At 39.0% G+C, this 23,797-nt stretch overlaps 1 long non-coding RNA gene across 3 annotated transcripts in view; it reads right to left on the bottom strand.

Annotated features, from left to right (window-relative positions):
- Window positions 1-8,507: 8,507 nt before the first annotated feature.
- Window positions 8,508-23,797, bottom strand: part of LOC108350985 (uncharacterized) — a 53,483-nt gene continuing 38,193 nt past the window's right edge. For all 3 annotated transcript variants that reach the window (XR_010051840.1, XR_001837976.3, XR_010051841.1), the window contains one exon: window positions 8,508-17,517. This is a non-coding gene — a long non-coding RNA (uncharacterized LOC108350985). The remainder of the gene's footprint in view (window positions 17,518-23,797) is intronic.

The raw sequence follows: 23,797 nt of genomic DNA, 5'->3' as shown, positions 1-23,797 counted from the left end.
CCCGAGATCTTTTTATTGTTGAGAAATTTTCACCATCCTGAGTTTTTTGTTTTCCAAATGAATTTGCAAATTGCTCTTTCTAATGAAGAAATCGAGCTGGAAAGTTTGATGGGAATTGCATTGAAACTGTAGATTGCTTTCTGCAAGATGGCCCTTTTTTACTATATTAATCAGGCCAATCTATGAGCATGGTAGATCTTTTCCTCTTCTGAGATATTCTTCAATTTCTTTCTTCAGAGACTTGAATTTCTTGTTATACACATCTTTCATGTGCATGGTTAGAGTCACATTAAGGTATTTTATATTATTTGTAACTATCGTGAATGGTATCATTTCCCTATTTTATTTCTCAGCCTATTTATCCTTTGAGTAAAGGATAAATAGGTAAATTTTATATCCAGCCACTTTGCTGAAGGTTTTTTTATCAGCTGGAGTTGTCCAGTGGAATCTTTGGGGTCACTAAGTATTCTATCATGTCATGCAAATTCAACTTTTTTGACTTCTTCCTTTCTGATTTGTATCCCTTTCACCTCTTTTTCTTGTCTGATTGCTCTGGCTAGGATTTCAAGTACTATATTGAATAAGTAGGGACAGAGTGGGCAGCCTTGTCTAGTCCCTTATTTTAGTGGGATTGCTTCAAGTTTCTCTCCATTTAGTTTGATGTTTGCTACTGGTTTGCTGTATATTACTTTTACTATGTTTAGGTATGGGCCTTGATTTCCCGATATTTCCTTGACTTTTAACATGAAATGCTGTTGAAATTTGTCAAATGCTTTCTCAGCATCTAATGAGATGATCATGAGGCTTTTACATGGTTATATAGTGTATGTTGACTGATTTCCATATACTGAACCATGCTTATATCCCTGGGATGAAACCTTCTTCATCATGATAAATGATCCTTTCAATGTGTTTTTGTATTTAGTTTGTGAGAATTTTATTGAGTATTTTTACATCGATATTCAAAAGGGAAATTAGTCTGAAGTTTTCTTTATTTTTTGGGTCTTTGTGTGATTTAGGTATAAGTGTAATCATAGCTTCCGAGAACAAATTTGGTAGTGTTCCTTCTGTTTCTATTTTGTGGAATAGTTTGAAGAGTATTGCTATTAGGTCTTCTATGAAGGTCTGATAAAATGCTGCACTAAACCCATTTGGTCCTGGGCTCTTTTTGGTTGAGAGACTTTTAATAACAGCTTCTATTCCTTTAGGGGTTATGGTACTGTTTAGATGGTTTTTCTGATCCTGACTTAACTTTGGTGCCAGTTATCTGTCTACAAAATTGTTTATTTCCTCCATATTTTCCAGTTTTGTTGAGAATAGTCTTTTTTAGTAGGATCTGATAGTTTTTTGAATTTCCTCAGTTTCTATTGTTATGTCTCCCATTTTACTTCTGATTTTGATAATTTGGATACTGTCTTTCTTCCTTCTGATTAGTGCAGCTAAGGGTTTATCTATCGTGTTGATTTCCTCAAACAATAAGCTCCTGGTTTTGCTGATTCTTTATATAGTTCATTTTGTTTCACCTTGGTTGATTTCAGCTCTGATTTTGATTATTCCCTGCTGTCTACTCCTCTTGGGTGAATTTGCTTCTTTTGTTCTAGTGCTTTCAGGTGTGCTATCAAGTTGTTAGTGTATGATTTCTTAAATTTCTTTTTGCAGGCACTCAGAGCTATGTGTTTTGCTCTTAGCACCTCTTTGATTATATCTCATAAGTTTGGGTATGTTTGTGCCTCCATTTTCATTTCATTCTAAAAATTCTTTAAATTATTTATTTCTTCCTTGACCAAGTTGTCATTATATAGAGCATGGTTCAGCTTGCATGTGTGTTGGGCCTTTTGTTGTTTTTGATGTTACTGAAGACTAGCCTTATTCCATGGTGATCTGAAGGATATATGGGATTATTTCAGTCTCCTTGTATTTATTGAAGCCTGTTTTGTGACTACTTATATGATCAATTATTGAGAAGGTGTCATGAGGTGCTGAGAAGAAGGTATATTCTTTTGATTTAGGATGAAATGTTCTATAAATATCTGTTAAGTCCATTTGGTTCATAACTTCTGTTAGTTTCTCTATGTCTTTGTTTAATTTCTGTTTCCATGACTGGTCTATTGATGAGAGTGGTGTGTTGAAATCTCCTGCTATTCTTGTGTGAGGTGCAATGTGTGATTTGAGCTTTAGTATGGTTTCTTTTAGGAACGGAGGTGCCCTTGCCTTTGGAGCATAGATATTTAGGATATTGAGAGTTCATCTTGGTGGATTTTTTCCTTTGATAAATACATAGTATCCTTCCTTTTCTTTTTTGATAACTTTGGTTGAAAAATTGATTTTATTCAATATTAGAAAGGCTAACTAGCTTGTTTATTTGGACCATTTGCTTGGAAAATTTTGTCCCAGCCTTTTACTCTTAGGTAGTATCTGTCATTGAGGTGTATTTCCTGTCTGCAGCAAAATGCTGTGTCCTATTTCCCTATCCAGTCTCTTAGTCTATGTCTTTTTGTAGGGGAATTGAGTCCATTTATGTTAAGAGAGAATAAGGAATAGAGATGTTTTTCCTGTTATTTTTGTTGTTAGACGTAGAATTATGTTTTTGTAGCTATCTTCTTTTGGGTCTGTTGCAGAAAGATTGTTTTCTTGCTTATTCCAGGGTGTGGTTTCCCTCACTGTGTTGTAGTTTCCCAACTATTATCCTTTGTAGGACTGGATTTGTGGAAAGGTATTGTGTAAATTTGGTTTTGTCATGGAATACCTTGGTTTCTCCATCTATGGTAATTGAGAGTTTTGCTAGATATAGTAGCCTAGGGTGGCATTTGTGATCTCTTAGGGTCTCTATGACATCTGTTCAGGATCTTCTAGCTTTCATAGTCTCTGCTATGAAGTTCTGATAGGTATACATTTGCCTATGAATTTCATGAAGTCCTTGCTTTTGATAGCTGAGTGGTATTCCATTGTGTAGATGTAACACATTTTCTGTATCCATTCTTCTGTTGAAGGATAACTGGGTTCTTTCCAGCTTCTGGCTATTATAAATAAGGCTGCTATGAACATGGTGGAGCATGTGTCCTGTGCAGCATAGTGGAACATCTTTTGGGTATATTCCCAGGTATGGCATAGCTGGATCCTCAGGTAGCACTATGTCCAATTTTCTGAGGAATCTCCAGACTGGTTTCCAGAGTGGTTGTACCAGCTTGCAACACCACCAACAATGGAGGAGTGTTCCTCTTTCTCTGCATCCACACCAGCATCTGCTGTCACCTGAATTTTTGATCTTAGCTAGTCTGACTGGTGTGAGGTGGAATCTCAAGTTGTTTTGATTTGCATTTCACTGATGATTAAGGAATTGGAACATTTCTTAAGGTGATTTGTGGCCATTCAATTTTTCTCAGTTGTGAATTCTTTGCTTAGCTCTGTCCCTGATTTTTTAATAGGTATTTGATTCTATGGAGTCTAACTTCTTGAATTCTTTGGATATGTTGTATATTAGCCTTCTATCAAATGCTGGATTGGTAAAAATACTTTCCCAATCTGTTGGCTGCCATTTTGTCCTATTGAAAATGTCCTTTACCTTACAGAAGCTTTGCAATTGTATGAGGTCCCACTTGTCTATTGTTGATCTTAGAGCACAAGGCAATGCTGTTCTATTCAGGAAACTTTCCCCTGTGCCCATGCATTTACGGCTTTTCCCTACTTTCTTTTCTATTAGTTTCATTGTATCTGGTTTTATGTGGAGGTCCTTGATTCACTTGGACTTGAGCCTTTCTTATTACTTTCTTATCACTTTCATATCATCTTTCTTATCACTCCAGTGATAAGAATGAACAGATTTGCATTCTTCTAAATGCTGACTGCCAGACAAACCAGAGCCCCCAAAGTTCCCAGGGACTAAGCCACCAACCAGGGTACACATGGAGTGACCTATGGCTCTAGTCACCTATGTAGCAAAGGATGGCCTTGTTGGAGAAGGCTCAATTCCTCAATGTAAAGGAATGCTAGGCTGTTGAGGTAGGAGTGGGTGGGTAGGTGGGGAAGAACCCTCATAGTAGCAGGGGGGATGAGATAGGGAGTTTCCAGAAGGGAAACTGGGAAAGGGGATAATGTTTGAAATGTAAATAAAGAAAATGTCCAATAAAATAAAAAAGGGCAGATTCCTTTCAACTTTTTCTTTTAAAAATTGTTTTATTGCAGCAAACCACTGAACTGAGAATAGGACCCCCGTTGAAGGAATCAGAGAAAGAACTGGAAGAGCTCGAAGGGGCTCGAGACCCCCTATGAACAACAATGCCAAGCAACCAGAGCTTCCAGGGACTAAGCCACTACCTAAAGACTATACATGGACTCACCCTGGACTCTGACCTCATAGATAGTAATGAATATCCTAGTAAGAGCACCAGTGGAAGGGGAAGCCCTGGGTCCTGCTAAGACTGAACCCCCAGTGAAATAGATTGTTGGGGGGAGGGCAGCAATGGGGGGAGGATGGGGAGGGGAACACCCAAAAAGAAGGGGAGGGGGAGGGATTAGGGGGATGTTTGCCCGGAAACCGGGAAAGGGAATAACACTCAAAATGTAAATACGAAATACTCAAGTTAATAAAAAAATTAAAAAAAGAAAAAAATTGTTTTATTTACATCCCCAATATTGCCCACCTCCCAGTTTCTCTTGCAAAGTTTAGAATTCTCCCCACATTCCCCATCCTCTTCACCTCTGAGAGGGTGACCTTCTGACATTCATCCCCCTCTCCCTGTCTCATCTAGTCTCTATATGATTAGGTTATCCTCTCCCACTGAGACAGGGTAAGGCAGTACTCTGCTGCATATGTGCTGGGGAGCTCAGACTAGCCCATGTACACTCTTTGGTTAGTAGCTTAGTCTCTTGGAGTTCCCAAGTGTCCATGTTATTTGACACTGCTGGTCTTCCTACTGGGTTACTCTCCCCTTCAGCTCCTTGAATCCTTCCCCTAACTCTTTCCTCAGTCTAATGCTTGAGTGTCTACATCTGTCTCACTTAGCTGCTAGTAGTGCATTTCAGATGACAGCCTGTCTGCAAGCACTACATAGCATCAATAGTCGTGTCAGGATTTGGTGCCTACCAATGGGATGGATTCCAAGTTGTGTCCATCACTGGTTAGCTGTTTGTTCAGTCTCTGCTCTATTTTTCCCCTGGCATTAATTTTGGGTGGAAAAACTTTGAAGGTAGGTTTTTGTCCCCATCCTTCCGCGGTAGGGACCTGTCTGGCAACTGAAGTTTTTTTTTTTTTTTTTTTTTTTCAGATTCCATATCTCCACTGTTGGGCATTGTGGCTCAGGTCACCCCTATTGAGTCCTGGGAGCCTCCCCCATTCCAGATCTCTGGGATTTTCTAGAGATTCCCCACATTCCCGGCAGTTGCATATTTTCATGTATTCTCCTGACTCTCTGGGCTTCTCTCCTGTCTCCATTCATACCCGATTCTGTCCCTGATTCCCCTCCCAGTTTCCTTTCCCTCTCATGTCCCTTCTTCCTTCTACCTCCCATGATATTTTTGTTCTCCCTTCTAAATGGGGTTGAGGCATCCATACTTGGGCCTTCATTTTTGTTTAACTTCTTAGGGCCTGTGAGTTGTCTCATGGAAATTCTGGACATTTTTAGTTAAAATCCACTTATCACTGAGTACACACCATGCATGCCCTTTTGGAACTTCACTCAGGATGACAGTTCTAATTCCACCTATTTGCCTTCAAAATTCAGGCTGTCTTTGTTTTTTATTGCTGAATAGTACTCCATTATGTAAATCAACCAATTTTTTGTATCCATTCATTATTTAGTCAATATTACACATTTGAGAGAAAGTATGAATAATTTTCTTTTCTTTTTCCTTTTTTGTCAAGCTGTGACTGTTTATTAACTGACCAGATTATAAGGTGGGTGACACCTTAGTTTTTCCGTCTAATAAGCCTGTTTATCTGGTCTTCTCTGTTTCCAGCATCTTCACCTTCTAAAATGTAAGTTGTCTTTTTCTTCATTCTACCTTGTGGGGAAGATAATTTGAAGGACCACAGGAGGTTATTTGCTTCCTTGAAGCATTTCCCCACTATATCTCGTGAATTAGATCCTCCATGAAGATAAAGCCAAATTTACCAAGAGATCGAGCAATCAAGTTATTATCTGTCAAGGAAATCTGCTTTTTATTGATTTGGCCATAGCCTCACTTGTAGATGAGTGCATTTACTAACTTCAGGTTGGGGTACTCCCATGCAATGTACAGTTCCACAGTCCTCAGCGTGTTAATTGAAGTCTGTTGAGCTTAACAAAGGTGCCTTTGAAGATCTGCTGAAGACGAAGCAGCTACAACACCTTGCGCACCTTTGGGTTTACTCCACTGACACCTGGGATTCTGATGACAAAGGACAATTTTGGTTCTGCGGGCACAAAGATGTTCCCAGACCTCCTTGCCGTCCCAGCCATGTGAATCTCAGTCCGGTATATCTGCCTGTTCTCTTTGTGAGAGTGCTTTGCCTTCTCATAGCTGAGCTTCCCTGTCTTTCCCGTACCTTCAGGGCGAACTTCTTCCTTAGGTGCTTCACCTTCAACTGTGCGAAATTCCTTCGCTTTTACTTAAGGGTTTCTGGCACAACGACAACCTTCTTTTTCTTTTCCGGTACAGCCTCCATGGTTTCAGCCGGAACAGGACAGAGCAAATTTTCTTTTCTAAGACTGATTTCATTTATGAAAATTATGATTTCCAATTTTATCATTTCTTTGCAAAAAGCTTCTCTTGATTTTTCATTATATTGGAATAAAATTAAATTGTTTATGTGAGCCACATTTTTTGCTTACATTAACCCTCTGATAGACATTTAACTGCAGTGAATACTGCTATGATAACATAAGTATGGTGGTATCTCTATGTATGCTGACATTAATTTTTCATATATACATCTAGGAATGGTATAATTGGTTCATATTTTCATTTTATTATTAATTTCTTGAAAACATATATACTGATTTCCAAAATGTCTGACTAACTTGTATTCCCATCAACAGTATGTAAGGGATCCATTTTCTCCACGTCCTCATGGGCATTTTGGTTTTGCATACTGTCTATGTGTAATTTTCACTGTAGTAAGATTATATGCAATTTAGTTTCTATTTCCCTTATGGTTAGCAATGCTCAAAATTTTTCCATGTATTCACTATCAATTTGTATCTCTTTTGATAACAGTATGTTCACAGCTTCTGCTCATTTATTTAGTGGACTGGGATTTTTTGTTTTAGCATTTTTTTTAGTCTTATATTCTAACTTATAATTCCCTACAATAGCAGGAACAGGAGCAAGGAAGTCTTCTCTCCTATTATGTAAGTACATCTTCTCTCTTGTTTGTTCTTTGTGAGAAACTATTGAATTTGGCACAATCTTACTGATCAGTTCTTGCTATAGTTTCTAAATTTTTGGAATCCTAATCAGAAAGCCCTTTTCTATTCCAACTTACAAGGTATTTTCCCATAATAGTTTAAAAGTTTTGGCTGTTTCATCCATTTTAAGTTGATATTTTTACAGGATGAGTGACAAGGATTAAAATGTGTCTTCAACAAATGAAAATCTAGGTTTACTAAAATCATTTGTCAAAAAAAAACTGTCTTTATCCAATATGTGTCTGACATTGTATCAAAAATTTTATGGCTGTAAATTGATAAGATTTTTCCCCTGGGCTCCATATCTTATTCTGTTGGACTAAATGTATGTTTTTATTAATTCTGTGCTAATAAGCTTCAACTTTCAAATTGAGATCTGAGATTTACTAGAAGGAGAAATTGCCTTGATTGTTGACTGATATAGCAAGGTCCAGGACACTGCAGGAAGAGCTCTCCCTAGACAGGTGGTCGTGACCTGTATCAGAAAGCCAGCTGAGCAAGAAAGCAGGAGTCAGTGAACACTTTAGCTACATGCTTTTGGCTTTAGTTCCTGTCCTAACTTACCTAAATACTAGTCAACTATCTCGCAATTTTCTTTTGGCAGTGATGTTTATCAGAACAATATAAATCAAACAAGAACAAGCACCATGCTGCTTTTATTGTTATGGCTCTGTTGTATAATTTGAAAATAGGTGGGATGACACCAGACCTTTGCTTCTCATTATTGCTCTGGCAACTCAGGATTATTTGCCCATTCGTATGAGTCTTAAGAATTTTCCTACACTAGTCTGTTTCTACATTTCAGTTCAAAGGTATTTTCAAAGGTATTTTACAATTTAAATCATCGTGTAAAATATTTAAAAATAAAAAGCCTGTAATTTCAGACCTCAGGAGGCCGAAACAGGAAGATTGCCACAACTTTTAGGCTATCTTGATCTATGTAATAGGTTTCACACAAGATAGAGCTACTTTGTGAGCTTCTCTCTCTCTCTCTCTCTCTCTCTCTCTCTCTCTCTCTCTCTCTCTCTCTCCCTCTCTCTCTCTCTCTCTCTCTCTCTAACACACACACACACACACACACACACACACACACACACACACAGCCAAAAATAAAGGAAAAGGTTTGGATATAATATTTTTATTGCACACAGGGACTCAGACTAGCTGTGGTGATGTACATAAGACCAACACAAGATAAAGTGAGGTAAATATTCCAACACAGAAACATGAGGAGCTTCTGAGGCTTTGCCACGAGCTGAGAACTTACTGGCAGTTTCTCAAGGAGAAATGTTCATTTTCTTTGGGTGATGGTCTCTGATCATTTCTTCAGGCCCCAGTTAATCGTCTCACCCTTGTATACATACAGAGCACTAGTTGAACTCATTAAGTTATATAAGTCAATGAATGAATAAATTAATAAACAAAATAAAGGCAGGCATGAAGTGGAGAGGGAGATATGATGGGAATACAGAGGGAGTTGGGAAATTATTTGTGGGTATGATCAAGATACACTCTATGTATAAAATCTAAGAATAAATTAAAAATTGAAATTAAAGTAAAAATAACAAGTGAGGGAAGTGAGACAAGCCATCAAATGAGCAGTTCATGTATCTGGTATGTTGTAGCAACTACAGAATTTTAACTGACTGAGTTTTAAATACCTCATCTATAAAAAGAAAACACTGCTTTTTGTGTTACATGGTCACTGTATCATTTGAAAGTTATAACTATATATAATATGCTTTACAAGTGGTGAAAGTCCTCTTTCTTAGGCTATCCAGTCTGACAGCATTTTAGACCAGCGGCTATGATATCATTATAAACTCAGGTTCATGAAGAGATGCACTCCCTGCATCCTGAGGACCAGCACACAGTGAAAAGAAATCAGGCAAGAGGAGTTTAAGAAGTCTAGAGACTAGATTTACTTTCACATAAGTTGCAGATTTTCATTTTAATAGGGAAGTTACATGGAGTTAAGTTGCAGCCAAAAGTTGCTTCTGAAAGACCTAGCAATGAACCTGCCTTTTTAAAAAGTGTTTTATGTCTTCAGAGACAAGAGATTCTGTTGCTTTTTTTTATTAGAAGCAGTACTGATGACTGCAATCGCTATTCTTTTAGTGTACCTGTTGGGTACCACCACATATTTAAAAATGTTATCTCGTCTCATCCTTACTCAAAGCACCATGGGAATCCTTGTCATTTATCAGGTTCTTCCTAAGTACCAGGCATTTCTCCAAACCTTTTACACATATTAATGCATTTAATACTTGTAGCAGTCTTGTGAGATAGGCACTATTGTTATCTCCAGTTTATAAATGAGGAAATTGCAGTAAAGAGAGATTAAATTACTTATCTGAGGCTATAGTGCTATCAAGTAATGGAGCTGGGATTCAAACCCTGGCAGCTGGGCTCTGGTGCTCATTCCCATAGCCATTCTATTATATCAACGTTCTGGGTTTATTATGCCCATATACTTAGGAACTGACACCATGCTCAAATCTCTTGCTCAGTGTCACTGTTTTGCATTTCGTTGTGACCAGACTTACCTTCTTCATGACAATCCTATCTGCCAGAGAAATAGTGTGCCCTCATGGCTCCTAGCAAATGTTATATCACACAAATGTCTTAAGGCAGAAAGAATACCATAAATAGTATTAATTTATTTGGCATGCATACAACAAGAAATGTTTATGCTATATGTTTGTGTGCATGACTTTGTTGTTCACTAGAATACACCAATACATGCTCCTACAGGTGTGAACTCAGGCAGGGGGCGAAATTTGACATTAAGTGTTGATATACTTTCTCTCTTTGAAACTGTAGCTTACTGATTCTTTTAATAAAGACAGCCAGTTTGCCTCAGGAATTTGTGCTGTCTCTGCTTACTGAGCACTGGGATGCCAAGTGCGCCATCATGCAAACAGAGCTCCAGAATAGGTACTGGGACCCTGAATTGTGGTCCTTATGCCATGATTTCACAGCAAGTTACTTACCTCTCAGCAACAGCTCTGCCCTGGGAAGCTGTATTTTCCTTTTTTAAATTTATATGTCATATGTGAGGAAACTGAGCATCATTGGAGCTGCACAATTAGGAAGAACCCCAAAATTAGGTCTTAGGTGGCCCACAGTGATAATATGCACCATTCTTCTCAATTCCTTCTCAACCATAATGGAAGTTTTCATAGTCTAATCTTAGTCTCGCTTCCCTCCACTCCCATCCCTGGTGAATTCTGCACTTATTGATTTCTTGTGGGGATTTCAAAAACATTCCAATTTTTAATGTCTATAAGGAATCTTTCACAAGTTATTCTAAAGAAAACCTTAGCAGCAAATTCCTCCCAATGTTAGCAAGCAAGCCTCAGGCCCCAGAAGAGCAGGTGCTTGTCTGACCCAAGTGTCACCTGCATTTGATATATCTTGTTAGCCTCCAGCAGAAATGTGGTCTGGCCTGTCCCTGCTCCAAGATGCAGCCTCCTAGAGTTCACAGGAGGCCTGTCTGTGAATATTATAGATGTGAGTTCCTCTCTGAGAGCATAGCAAAGGCATGGGAAGCCTATGCCACATGCTCATGAATGCAAAGGGACCATTAGTTCTGAAGTAGCTCCCAGCCCAAAGCTTAGTAGTAACAACTTCCATGATTGCAGCCAGTCATCCCACTTCACAAATATTACAAAGATACCACTTCATAAATACCTCTAGTTCTTGTCCTATCTTCAAGTTTGTTTGGTTTGGTTTTCTTGAAACAATTTTGTGATAGAGCTCTTTTTATTGTCAGGGTAGAAGAGAGAGAAAAGCAGAAGAGGAAGAGGAGGAAAATTTAACTTGATCTTGTAAAATATACACATAGAGAAATACCGAGGGAGATCACATAGAGAGAAACACATGGAGGAACACACACACATATGTGTCTCTGTATCAATTTGTCTCTGTCTGTCTATCTGTCTGCCTGCCTGCCAGCCTGCCTGCCTGCCATCATATCTATCATCATAACTACCATCATACCTACCTGTGTTAAAGTTTCATTGCTGTGAAGGGACACCATAGCCATGGCAACTCTTATAAAGGAAAGCATTTAATTGAGGCTGACATAAAAGTTTCCGGGATTTAGTTGATTATCATCATGGCAGATGGGATGGGAGTATGCATGCTGACATTCTGTGGGAGGAGCTGAGAGTTCTACATCCTGATCCAAAGGCAACAGAAGGAGATTATGTACAACAGTAGATGTAGCTTGAGCATATATTAGACTACAAAGTCCACCTCCAGAAGACACACTTCTTCCAGCAAAGGCCACACTTACTGCAGTAATATTACATCCCCTAATAGTGCCACTCCCTATAAACAAGCTTGTAAACACATGAGTCAGTGGAATCCATACGTAATCAAACCACCACATTACCTATCCATCATCATTGTGTGTATGCATATATGTATGTATGCATGCATGCGTGCCTGTGTGCATGTGTGTGTGTGTGTCTATCTCTCTATAATCTTTTATTTTCTATCTGTTTAATTTCAGAGCGGCTCAGTTGTTCCTTCATGTCACCTAAAACTTCCATCACAAGGAAAGGCTTACATTAATTGCACAATGCCCATATTATAAAGGATAATCTTTTAAACTATCTCTTTCATACATAAACTGTATATTAAAATGTGACCATGTAAACAACTGCCCTAGAAATTATTTTTTAATTGTTTCAGAAGAGACACAAAATTAATGGAGAGTGTATTTTGGAAAGAACAGTGTAGAAGACATTACACTGTGGACTAAGTAATTGCCAAAATGCCTTTTGGTGTGCTCATTCTTCACCATTAGGCATCGTCTCTTCTTTTCTTCCCTAGAGCCATCCTGTGCTCCAAGGTTTATCAGCTTACTGTGCTGAGCAACAAAAATGTAGACAGATCCTGAGAGAAATGTTGCTCATTAGCACCTATCAGATGCATTCTCTCATCTTAACTATCATAACAGCAAACTCTTAAATCACTTTAAAGGCACTGGAAGATACAACCCAGAAACAATCCTTGAAATCCTGTGTTTAACACGGCATACATAGCTGCTAGGTTCAGAGCACCACTTTGTGTAGAGACCCAGTGTGGACCAAATCCAGCTCCTGGCCTCAATTAACATAGGTACAAATTGGCATGAATGGTAACTTATAATAGATGTGTTTTAGGAAGTGCAGTTGGTGATCAAATAGATCAAATACATGCTCACCATTAAGCCTGACAGTTAGAATCCACATAATAGACCAAGAGAACCAACTCTTGTAAGTCTTCTCTTCTGTAAACTCCATACATGTTCTTTAGTATCCACAAACAATGCACCTTTATATACATGCCCAAGGACATGCGTGTGCACACGCACACTTGCATGCACGCACGCGTGCGCGCGCGCGCGCGCACACACACACACACACACACACACACACACACACTTATAAGAGATGACCTCAAAAGACAGACTTTAATTAGGACTTTCTTTGCTTTATAAACCTTATATCCAAAGGAACCCCAAGGCGTTGTCCAGTGTACCAAAAGCCTCTGATCTGCAGAACACTGTGCAGCTCACTGTGTGGCCTCAGTTGCTGCTTAGAGCACTGAACTCCCAATTTGCTAAGTTGGTCTATCATTTCCTGGTCTTCAAACTGACAGAGATGTTGATTATCAACTATAGATAGCTATGCACTTACGTATTTGGGAGCAGGGCCTGTTGGTTCTACAGGAGTTTGTAGCAGCTTAAGACCAAGTCTCAATTCAACTAAATGTGAAAATCAAGCAGAGGTGGCAGAGCTGACACAGTCTGATGACAGAGACATCGACCTCAGGCCATCAACACCCTGCACCTGTTGTCTGTGGAGCATGTCAGCTGCTCAGATTGTTCAGTGTGAAATTTAATTTGGGTTCCTGGGTGAGCAGGGAGGAGGGTGTGAAAAATATGACACTGGTTAATTTCATGTTTTACAGGCCCAGCAACCCCAAATGCACATTTCTTGGAGAAAACAGAACCTGCAGGCCATAGCATGCAATGATATGTAGTCCACGGGGAAAATGAAGAGAGAAAGAGGAGGAAAACATAACGAACATATCCTTTTCTGAAATCAAATAAACTCAGAAGCTTCCATTTTAATAGGTTTGATTGACAGGCAGTAGAAAAAAGGCCAAAGAGAGTTTCCCTTAACTCCAATATATTTGCACAGACTGCAAACACTCTTTAGCTGGTCATCAAGAGCCCCTCACTCAACCCTCATCCATCTTTCCATGCTCAAAACTGGCCTTATCATACACATGATCCAATTTTTGTTTGCTTCTTTCAAGATTACTGCAGAAAACTCTAACTCATATAAAGGGCTTCTTCTATATAATGGGAGCCTATTTTGTGCACGGATCTCCAATGGAGCAAAAAAATATGTAATGCATGCATATTTTATGAGGCATTTAATAAAGCAACATATTACCACTGGTGGATAGCTAGCCCAACAATGGCTACTTGTAATGATAGAGGGGCCTAGAACCTGGTGGCCAGTAGTCAGTAATGCTGGATGCTGTAGCAATTTAAAACTGGATGTGTTAATATGGAGGATTTCTGAAGATTTATTCATTTTCAGTCCATCTTGAAACTCAAAAAAAGTGGAGGTTCATGCCAGTAAAGAATGTCAGTAGTGGCATCCCAACAGCGCAGGCTGGCACACTCACTAGAAAGAAGCAAAGTCGGGCGCATGCAATTGCTTGCTCCCAGATTTTACTCTCTGGACCAAAAGAAGATGTTACTCTAAATGTGTTTTCATCTTTGCTCATTTTCCCTAAAAATGCTCTCAAAGAGGTCTGCTTCTTAGTCTGTTCAGATGCAGCTAAGCTGACAATCAATGTGAACTATCATGCATCCTCCATCCCCACATAAATCTTTCCCAACCACAACAGTCTCCATTAATGTTACTACCTTAATGTACTGTGTAGCTTCAGTCTGAAATGTCTGCTGCGTATATTTCGAACACTTGTGTCCTAGTTGATGGTGCTATTTTTGAGACCCTTTGAAACCTTCAGGAGATGGAACATAGCTAATAGTGGCATTCTTTTGAAAGCAATATTCAAAACGAGGGTACTTGGCTTTCTTCATGTGTCACAGCTGCTAAGATATGAACAAATTGCCATTTGTTCCTTCTGCCATGATACACACACACCATGGTGGACAAAAATGCCTTGAAACTGGGAGCCAAAATTGACTTTTCCTCCTGTAATTTTTTTCAGGTATTGAGGTCATCTTTGGAAAATAGAAGTACCTAATAAAATAGTTATTTGCCTAGATTTCCTGTTCTTTGAATCTTCTGACATAAGTAATTTGGTTCACTCAAATTCAGCTTCCTACTTATCATCCGTAGACCTTGACCAGTTTTAACTCTTCTAGTATTTTCCACTAGTATATTAAGCATTCAGTTGTACGGTGATAAAATGTGTGAAACAAAATGCTTGACACACAGAGCACATCGGAATAACTTGTTTTTTTAAATCAATTTAGCTTAGGTATGTCTTCCATCATATCTCTCTTAATTCTCATATGTAGTTAGATGGTATAATTTCACCTTAAATGTTCATCAGTTTCTGAAAGCACTGTGTCCTGTATTACTGGAAAATGTCTATGTGTACTCTTCCTTCCATGGTTAGTTTTTATTTGGAGCTGCAAAGATTGCATTTGGTCATATTGGTATGCTCAATGCTTAGTCAAAATTCCAAAATGACAATATTAGATATGTGGCTAAAGAATAAAGGGGCACCTAAATGGCAAGAACCCTTGTGAAGATCTATGTATCAGCTGCAATTTTAGGAAGAGAGGACTGGCTTGGCCACAGAGGCAGTCCTGTATTTAGTCCCCATGGAAGAAGAGGTGCTTAGGGATAAGCCAGACAAGGATTTAAATCTTCCCTTCTTTGTGGTATAACTGGAGAATTGCATGCAAGTCTTTTCAAGTTTCTGAATTTTCATTTCCTCCTCTATAGATTGAAGAAAGGGACTTCAGAATACCATTCCTGAAAGATGTGGATGTGGTTTATGCTCCTCCTAGTAGATTGACAAATTTTAAGTAAGTGAAGATCTCTCTCTCTCTCTCTCTCTCTCTCTCTCTCTCTCTCTCGTCCCTCCCAAGACCCAGTTTTCAGAAATTTCTTCTTGAGCTAGCACTCTCTTCTCTCTCTCTCTCTCTCTCTCTCTCTCTCTCTCTCTCTCTCGCTCGCTCTCTCTCTCGTCCCTCCCAAGACCCAGTTTTCAGAAATTTCTTCTTGAGCTAGCGCTCTCTTCTCCCCCCTTCTGTGTGTGTGTGTGTGTGTGTGTGTGTGAGTGAGTGAGTGTGTTTGTTTCTGTCTCTCAACTTTTGTTCACTTTCTCTGCCAAGCTAAGTCTTCCCCACCCTCCCTGTTGCATTTCACAGTGCATCCTAGAGATCTTAATGCTTCATCTGTAACAGTCAGCCCACCTCATCTGAATTGTTCACTAAGCTCTCTGCCCTGCTGTCCTACAGTAAATAGCCATAAATGTAACCAACTTTTAAGTATTTCATTTGATAGCCATATGTCCTGACAGGCTAACAAATGTCATCATATGGTCATTTTTAATTATGGATATTAAGTAACGACTATAGGTACATTTGGTTGGCATAACGAGAAAACACTGTAACTAGGTGGACAAACCACAGCAATCCTCAAGTATTTTACCCAGCAGAGTGGAACTCCTAATAATAAAGAATTATCAGGCCCAATTGCCAATGATGTCACATTTGCAAAGTTTGCCACAGACAATGAGTTTTATATTGGAAAATACTTGATGATCTCACCCATAATCTTGCACCCATCATCATATCACAAACACATAGGTGATAATAAATATGTATGGAAATAAATGCACTTATTTGAGTGCGTGCATGCGCGCGCGCACACACACACACACACACACACACACACACACATCTTTGACACAGCCTTAAACACAAACACAGGTGGTTTTAATGTTTTCTCTTTCCTGATCATATAGAAGATCTACCGCCCTAAGTCCATAATTCTCAATTGAAAACATATTTTCTAGGCATACAATTCCTACCATATAATGCGTCTCTTAACAAATAAGTTTCAGCAGTTTCCACCTGTGTCTATTCTCCTCCAACACCTCCTCTACATGTATTTTCAAATTCCCAGAGACCTGACATTGTCAGCCTTTCATTTACTCATTAAGCACAAAGGCATACCAGCAAAGGCTTTGTCTTTTATCTCAGGTAAAACATACTTGAGCCAACAGGCATCCAGATACATATATAGTAGTAGAGAAGATGATGTGGTAAGGATTCCTTGGCCCTTTATAAAACCCTGCTGATCTCATATAAGCCATAGGACCATGAAATATATGCCATTGAAACTAGATCTAAAGCCAGATATCAAACAGAGGCTTCACATGTAACTTCGTTTTAAAAATATTTCTTTTCCCTTCTCTCTCTCTGTCTCTCTCTCTCTCTCTCTCTGTCTCTCTCTCTCTCTCTGTCTCTCTCTCTCTCTCTCTCTCTCTCTCTCTCTCTCTCTTTCTCCCCACCCCTTTAGGAGAGACACACACGAAGACAAACACACACACACACACACACACACACACACACACGCACACACGACTTTACAGATTTCCTTTAAAAAATAGAAGTCAAGCTGTAGAAAATAATTTTAATCAACACCATGCTAGTGTGGGCTGAGGGTGAAATAGGATATTAATGCTTTTATCTCTGCTGGGGACATGGATGACTTTGCCACTGATTCTATTCAAAGTCGCACCCCAGGTGTGTTCCCATAGCATTTCTGCATTAAACAGTGGCGAGACTAGGTCTAACATCTTTTATTATCTCGGCAAAGCTGCACACACTGTGTAGTGAGGCCATAATAAAAAGATCCAATACCCCATTAGCACAGCTAAATATTTGACTTCTAAAATCAAGTGGAAAATGAAACGCGACACCTGGAGTGGAGCTGGTGAGGGGCTGTGATGTCGGAGACTGGACTTTGCTTCTTCAGTGTTTCATATCTCTGCAGTTTACAAAGGCTTTTGGGAGCATCTTTTCATTGAACTGCCATGACAGCTGTGCAATGCAGACATTATTCAATCCTACTTGCTGTGGGGGACAGAAAATTGGAAAAGTGAGGTGACTTGTCCAGACGACTGACCCTTAAACTCATACAGCCTAACTCTTCATCAGATCTGGTCCATAAGTGCTAGGTATAGTACCCTTTACGCCACATTGTTTCCTTCCTCTTTTTCAACACGCCACCACTGGATTGAGAATGTCCTAAGCAGAAAATGTGATTTCAGATTTTCCATGAAGGAGGTTATCTTCTTGTTTTCCCGTTTCCTTTCTTTCCTTTTGACATCCTTCTACCCATCCTCCTGCTCTCACAGACCAGTGTGCAACTCTCACAGCCTCTTTATTCCCCAGTTACTTGTGATGAAAGGAAGGGATGATTAACACATGCAATGTCCACATGATCATGCATCATCATATGCCGCCAAATGTTTATGCATAGGAAAAAAACTAGAGAAACTGAAGATGCAAGAATCTAAAAGTGTAATAGAGATGAAAGAGATGTAGGGTCTGGAAATGACCTGGAAAATGACATCAGAACTTGATTTCAAGTAAGAAACAGTCACCAGGAAGCAGAAATGATGATAAAGCTGGAGCGAATTCCCCCATGGAAACGACAACACAAGAAGATGCTCAGAGAATTTCCAGGATACCCTTGCATTCACTGAGAGTGTTTCAGTATTATTAAAGGACCCTGGCAGTGAATTAGTAACAAAGAAGATGATGCCACATATTTCCAGGTAGTAAGTGTGGGTAAGTGTAGGACTACTCAAAATCTACTGGTTAAGCACACAAACTAGCTCTTTTAAAGCTACAGGTTCTCATGCCTCAAGTCTGAGATAGAGCACAATAATTTTCTCTTTTTAATAAGATCTCAAGTGATGGGCTAGAACACAACTCTAAACCACATCTGAATGACAAGATTTAGATTTATGCGGTCCAGTGTTGTTACTTGTTGAGTGTTAAATAATTAAAAATATTGGCTTGGCTCAAACTGACACAGAGAGCATGAAATAAGTAATTCATTTGGCAGATCTAGATTAAAAATATGAATAATATTATTGGTAATAGTGACACATTCTATGCTAAAATGATTGTATTCACATATTGTGCTAAAACAATGGATATCAAGATAAAGTTGCATTGGATATTATAGAAAACATAAATCACCTAATGATTATATATTAACCTGGAGCATCTCATCCAGGTGAAGGACAGTCCAGCTTGTTTAAATCACAATGGCAAACATAGCAATAGAAGAATCCATGGACTAGAAGAGATTAAAGACTCTGAAATGGATGGGGGTATAAAAATGACACAAAGGAAATTAATCATAATTAATTCCACTTACATTTTACATTATGAAGTGTGGGTCAAAAATGTGAGAATTACTTATACAGTCTTTATCATCTTTCTACCAGCCTGTACAGCCCTGGACCTAGTCTCCCTGCTATGGTTAATTTGCCCACTGTTCTGTCAGTACCTTTATATATTGGCTTCCTCTTCTGATAAGATCTCCTACCTACTAATATTATTTACCTAGTTCATCAGAAAGTGCTGATTCACCCATGGCAGAGGCTGTTAATTTTGGAATTATCAGATAAGCTGGGGACCAAACTATAATTGGTTCTAATCTAAATACCTGACCTCAGGTAGCCTTTATGTGTATTAAATGCACTAAGAAGGAGTGGAGAGTTAATCTAATGCTTGTTTTGCAAATAGTTAAACTAAAGATCAAAGACAGGATATTTAGTTCAGGTAACAAAATAATCAAAGTTTCTTGGTCCTCATAGGTCCTCACTCTCTCCTTTGCACCCAGTATGAATATCATTCGTGTGGATCCACTGTAGTATTTATTCTTCAAGGACATTTGTATTTAGAGAAATGGAAAAAAGGCCTCCCATGATCAAGATGTCATATATGCAAGGAATGCCTGAATTCCCAGATGGTTTCTTCTTAGTTCTCCTTACAACAGGCTAGGTCAAGTGACATCTGATTTATCAGGGCTTTTTATGGGCTGAGTCAGAATGCCCTTTGGTTTTCTCCTGTGATCTCCAAGGAATTACCCTAATTGTATTTACCTAAAGGATTTTAACAGATGACCCAGGCAGTCTTGGTGACACACCAGCAACTCTTTACCTTGAAGAAGTATCCTTTACTCTCCTTTGTAAATTCATCTGTTAAAATTGGAAGCAAAATGTTTAGAGGATTATCCATTACTCTAATTTACCCAAACAACCCTCCTTGGTGGGAGGACAGATTTATAAAATGTTGTTTTATGGCTTTTAACAAATGAGAAAATGTTTCAAAACTAATGTTAGAAGAAATAGTTTGGCCTGTGCTTCATCAATTCGGTGTTACAGGATTCCAGACCTAGAAAAGACCTTATGAGTCACGATGCTTAATATCTTCCTTCTACAGATGAGAGTGACTTAAAAATAGAGCTCTCACTTCAAAGTAAAATAGCCATAGTTCAATCTTAAACAAATATGAGTAGGCATAGATTTAGGGTATGGTGAGTTCCATATTCCAATTCTAACTCTATAATAAACCTTTCATTGCCACATGAAAACAATGTCATAGTTCATCACACTTTAAAAATGCATTGGTGCAAATGTGTTATATAGGGCAGTTTACAGCAAAGCAGGGAGATTTCAATTATAAGCTCTATGTGTTGCATGATAGCATCCTTAGCTTTTGAATTGGTCGGGGCAAGAAATATGCGAACATACCCCAAAAGATTTTACATGATAGTCAATATGACATTAGGTAAGACAACAGCAGGGAATGAATGGCTAGCAAGGGGGTTAAGGATAGCCCAAGATTATTTTTCTCTTGATTTACAGCATTCCAACTTGTCTACAATTATTAAGTTCTAGTGTCATATTTGGTATAATATTTAGCATGACTTCTTTCTGGGAACTTTAGCTAACAGGTTGATATGGCATCATAGTGGGTTGAGTTGCTCAAATGCCACAAATGTGCCATCACGTCGACATAGGCCCGATTTGAGACAATGTCAGTCTTCAGAGTTTCCCCACTAACCATACATGCCAAGATGAGCGAAGCAGTGCTCTTCCCCACTTAGGGCTTATCACTCAGAACTCATGAGCATCACTGGGCTGAGTTCTGTGAATTCTACCTTGTCTCCTTAAATGAGTTGCGATCTTGGAACCTGAGAAGACTTTTGTCTTTTTCCATTGCCACTGATGAATCCTCTACTACCTTTATTGTATCATAATATAAACCGCAAGGCTAGAGAGACACCTGCAGCAGTTTAAAGCACCCGCTGCTCCAGGCTTGGATTCTCAGCACTTACACCAGACAGCTCACAACTATCTGTACCTTCAGTTCCAGGAGATCCGACCCCCTCATCTGGGCATTGCAGGCACTGCATGTGTGTGGTACACACCAACAATCAAGCACACACATTTACATAAATAAAACATATAGGTAATTATTAACTTCATTTTACTACCCTTATTCTAGGCATTTCTTTATTTGAATAAGTATTTATAGTATTTTACAAATTTAACAGACCCATGTATGAAATGTTGTAGGGCTTTAAATATTTCATTTTCACAGGTAGCACAGGTGAGATGGGGTTTGCTTTTTTATTTTCTCAGACATTTGTTATTTTAAAGGAATCCTAGTAGGTGCATTAACTCAGTAAAAAGAAATATGTGACCCTAAATGCAATATTTGTATTTTACTTAAAATAAATATATTTGAAAACTTGTTTCAATTTGTAATCAATCATTCTATTTTCACACAAGGCTTTTGAAATCTGGTGTGTATTTCATAGCTCTGAGTACATCTATTTCAGTGTGCCAAAGTCATAATGGCTGGGGTAACTGTGTGAGACAGTACTGCTCCAAACCAAAATCTGTATGGAACTTTGTAGCAACTAGAAACATAAGTGGGTTGGGAGAACTGATTAGCTAAAGGGCCCAACTCATAGAAGACCTAATGTCACCCACCCACTGTCCCATCAAGTAAAACAAGCTATAGAATGACAACTTCTTCCCTAGTAGAGCATCTGTCTCAATCCCAAATCAGAAAGTAAACACAAGGCCCATTCAGTAAACAGAGCCACTCTGCCCTTGAACATGTTCCCATGGGCCTTCTCACACCCCCTAGAACACATATGACCAGAGAGTGTGTGCTGAGGGAACAATTACTTTGATAACAGGCAAAAGCAGGGGAAAGGAGCTGGGCCTCTGCCTCCTGCCCAGGGTTCTTCACACTAAGCCTTGCTGTCATGCAAATGGATTTATTTTTCAGGAACTAGAATAGTGTAACAATTGCATCAAGGACATGCTGGCAGGGTGCAGATGCTGAGGCACTGATTACTATTTAAATTTCTATGTGAGTAGGTGTCCAGTGGGCACAGTTGGAGCTCATTGTGTTGGGATCTGAACTTACCTGCAGTAGAGATGCTGGATGCCATTTACGCAGCAGAGGACAGGCACCTGCTACTCTGCTTCCTTTTAAACAAGCATATGTTTGAGGATGTGCCTGAGCCTCTCAGGGTTCCTAACTTTCCTCCTAAGCAACCTCATGTCGGAACTTGGAAATTGTACCTCTGAAAACCTGTCTCCTCCATCTTTGTGTGTTTATATTCTCCTCATTCCTGACACCCAATCAGGAGAAACACTTAGAAGTGAATTTACTTAGACTACCTTTCCTGGCCTTCCTTGTGTGTCTACGGATTCCTTCTTCTTCCTCTACATGGGGCAGAGCTGAGTTTTAAGCCTGAATCTATTTCCTGACTTTTTCCCTGCTCACAGAAAGATTGTGTTCCAGGAAAGCTAACTCTTAGATTTAAAAGAATAAAAAAGCTGAGCTGAGAGTTGTCATTTTAAAAACTTTGCCACATCTTCTCTCTGTCTCTCTGTCTCTGTCTCTGTCTCTGTCTCTGTCTCTGTCTCTGTCTCTCTCTCTCTCTCTCTGTGTGTGTGTGTGTGTGTGTGTGTGTGTGTGTACATGTGTGTACAGTGAGCCTGTAGGAACCACAGAACTTGCAGGAATCAGTTTTCACCCGTCTACCATGTGGGTTTCAGGTACAGAATTGAAGTGATCATACCTCTCAGACCTCAGATACCCCTCAGACCTTGAGATTAACATTTTGTACCATATAAAGTAGGATTTCCTTCTTACACTTCTCAATTTGTGATATTTTTTTCAACTGAGAAAAGTTTTGCAACGAATTAATAAATTGGGCTTGTCAATCAGATATTGATAAAAAAACAAAAATATGTTCAAAATAATTCTTTGATATGGATGGATTTTAGCATTTAATAAAACAAAAACAGTTGTGTATACTAATAAAATGAACAGAGAATAGAGAATTGAATCATGGATCTATATTTGAAACTGCAGGACAGAACTGTTGCAGTAAAAATAAAAAAATAATGTATCCGCAATTACCAGTATCCGCACATCTCCACTGCATGCGGATCCAGGGATCCATGCTCTCTGACTGTCTCTCTGCCAGCAGCTTTCTCACACTGTCCCCTTGGCTGGCTGTTATCCGCCAAAATGGCAGTTGCACCATGCCACGCTAGCCCCAAGGCATTCTATAGCTGCCTTCTCCAGGCTGTACCTCCATCCACGGAGAACTTTGCTCACTTCCTCTATAGCCCAGTAAAATCAAAATTCTAGAAGTTTATAATTTTTCAATCAGATGTATATGTTAAATTCTCAATCCACAATACATCCACACAATAAATTCAGAGACAGAAACCACCCACCTAGACAAGATAAAATTGACCTAGTCCACCTGGATCTGGATCATCCTTCTCTGTGATCTCCATCCTTGATTGCTTTTTTTCCCCACTCCTCCTCCTCTCTCGTCTTAGACTTTTCCCTGCCAACCCTGCCTTCACATCCAGTGATAGGCTTCACCTTGTCCTGGACCTGCCTTGCTGCACGATGATGTCATCCTAAATAAAACATCAACAACAAGAATGACACTTTGCATAATAGTACAGAGCAGCAGAACTACATCTAAGGCCATTTTAGAAATTCTTAGAAATTCTGTCCTAGTTCCATGAACCAATTCCTTTAGTGCTTATTTATGGAATTCAAGTCAGCACTTCCAGTAGCATTTTTAATATCAAACATCCTAACACAATACAATCCAAAGACATCCTAACATAATATTAATGTGCTGAGGAATGGCAGTAGGAAAATGCTGAAAGTATTAATTCTTCCATTAATTAATCCATTTTCCTTCTGTAAAAGCAAAAAATGTTTTATGTCAGTTAAAAGAGCAATTGATGACACAGAGTAGTTTCAAATGTGAGCCCTG

This window comes from Rattus norvegicus, chromosome 5 (genome assembly GCF_036323735.1).
Source record: "Rattus norvegicus strain BN/NHsdMcwi chromosome 5, GRCr8, whole genome shotgun sequence".
Classification (NCBI taxonomy): Eukaryota; Metazoa; Chordata; class Mammalia; order Rodentia; family Muridae; genus Rattus; species Rattus norvegicus.
This window is presented reverse-complemented; position numbering and strand designations above follow the sequence as displayed.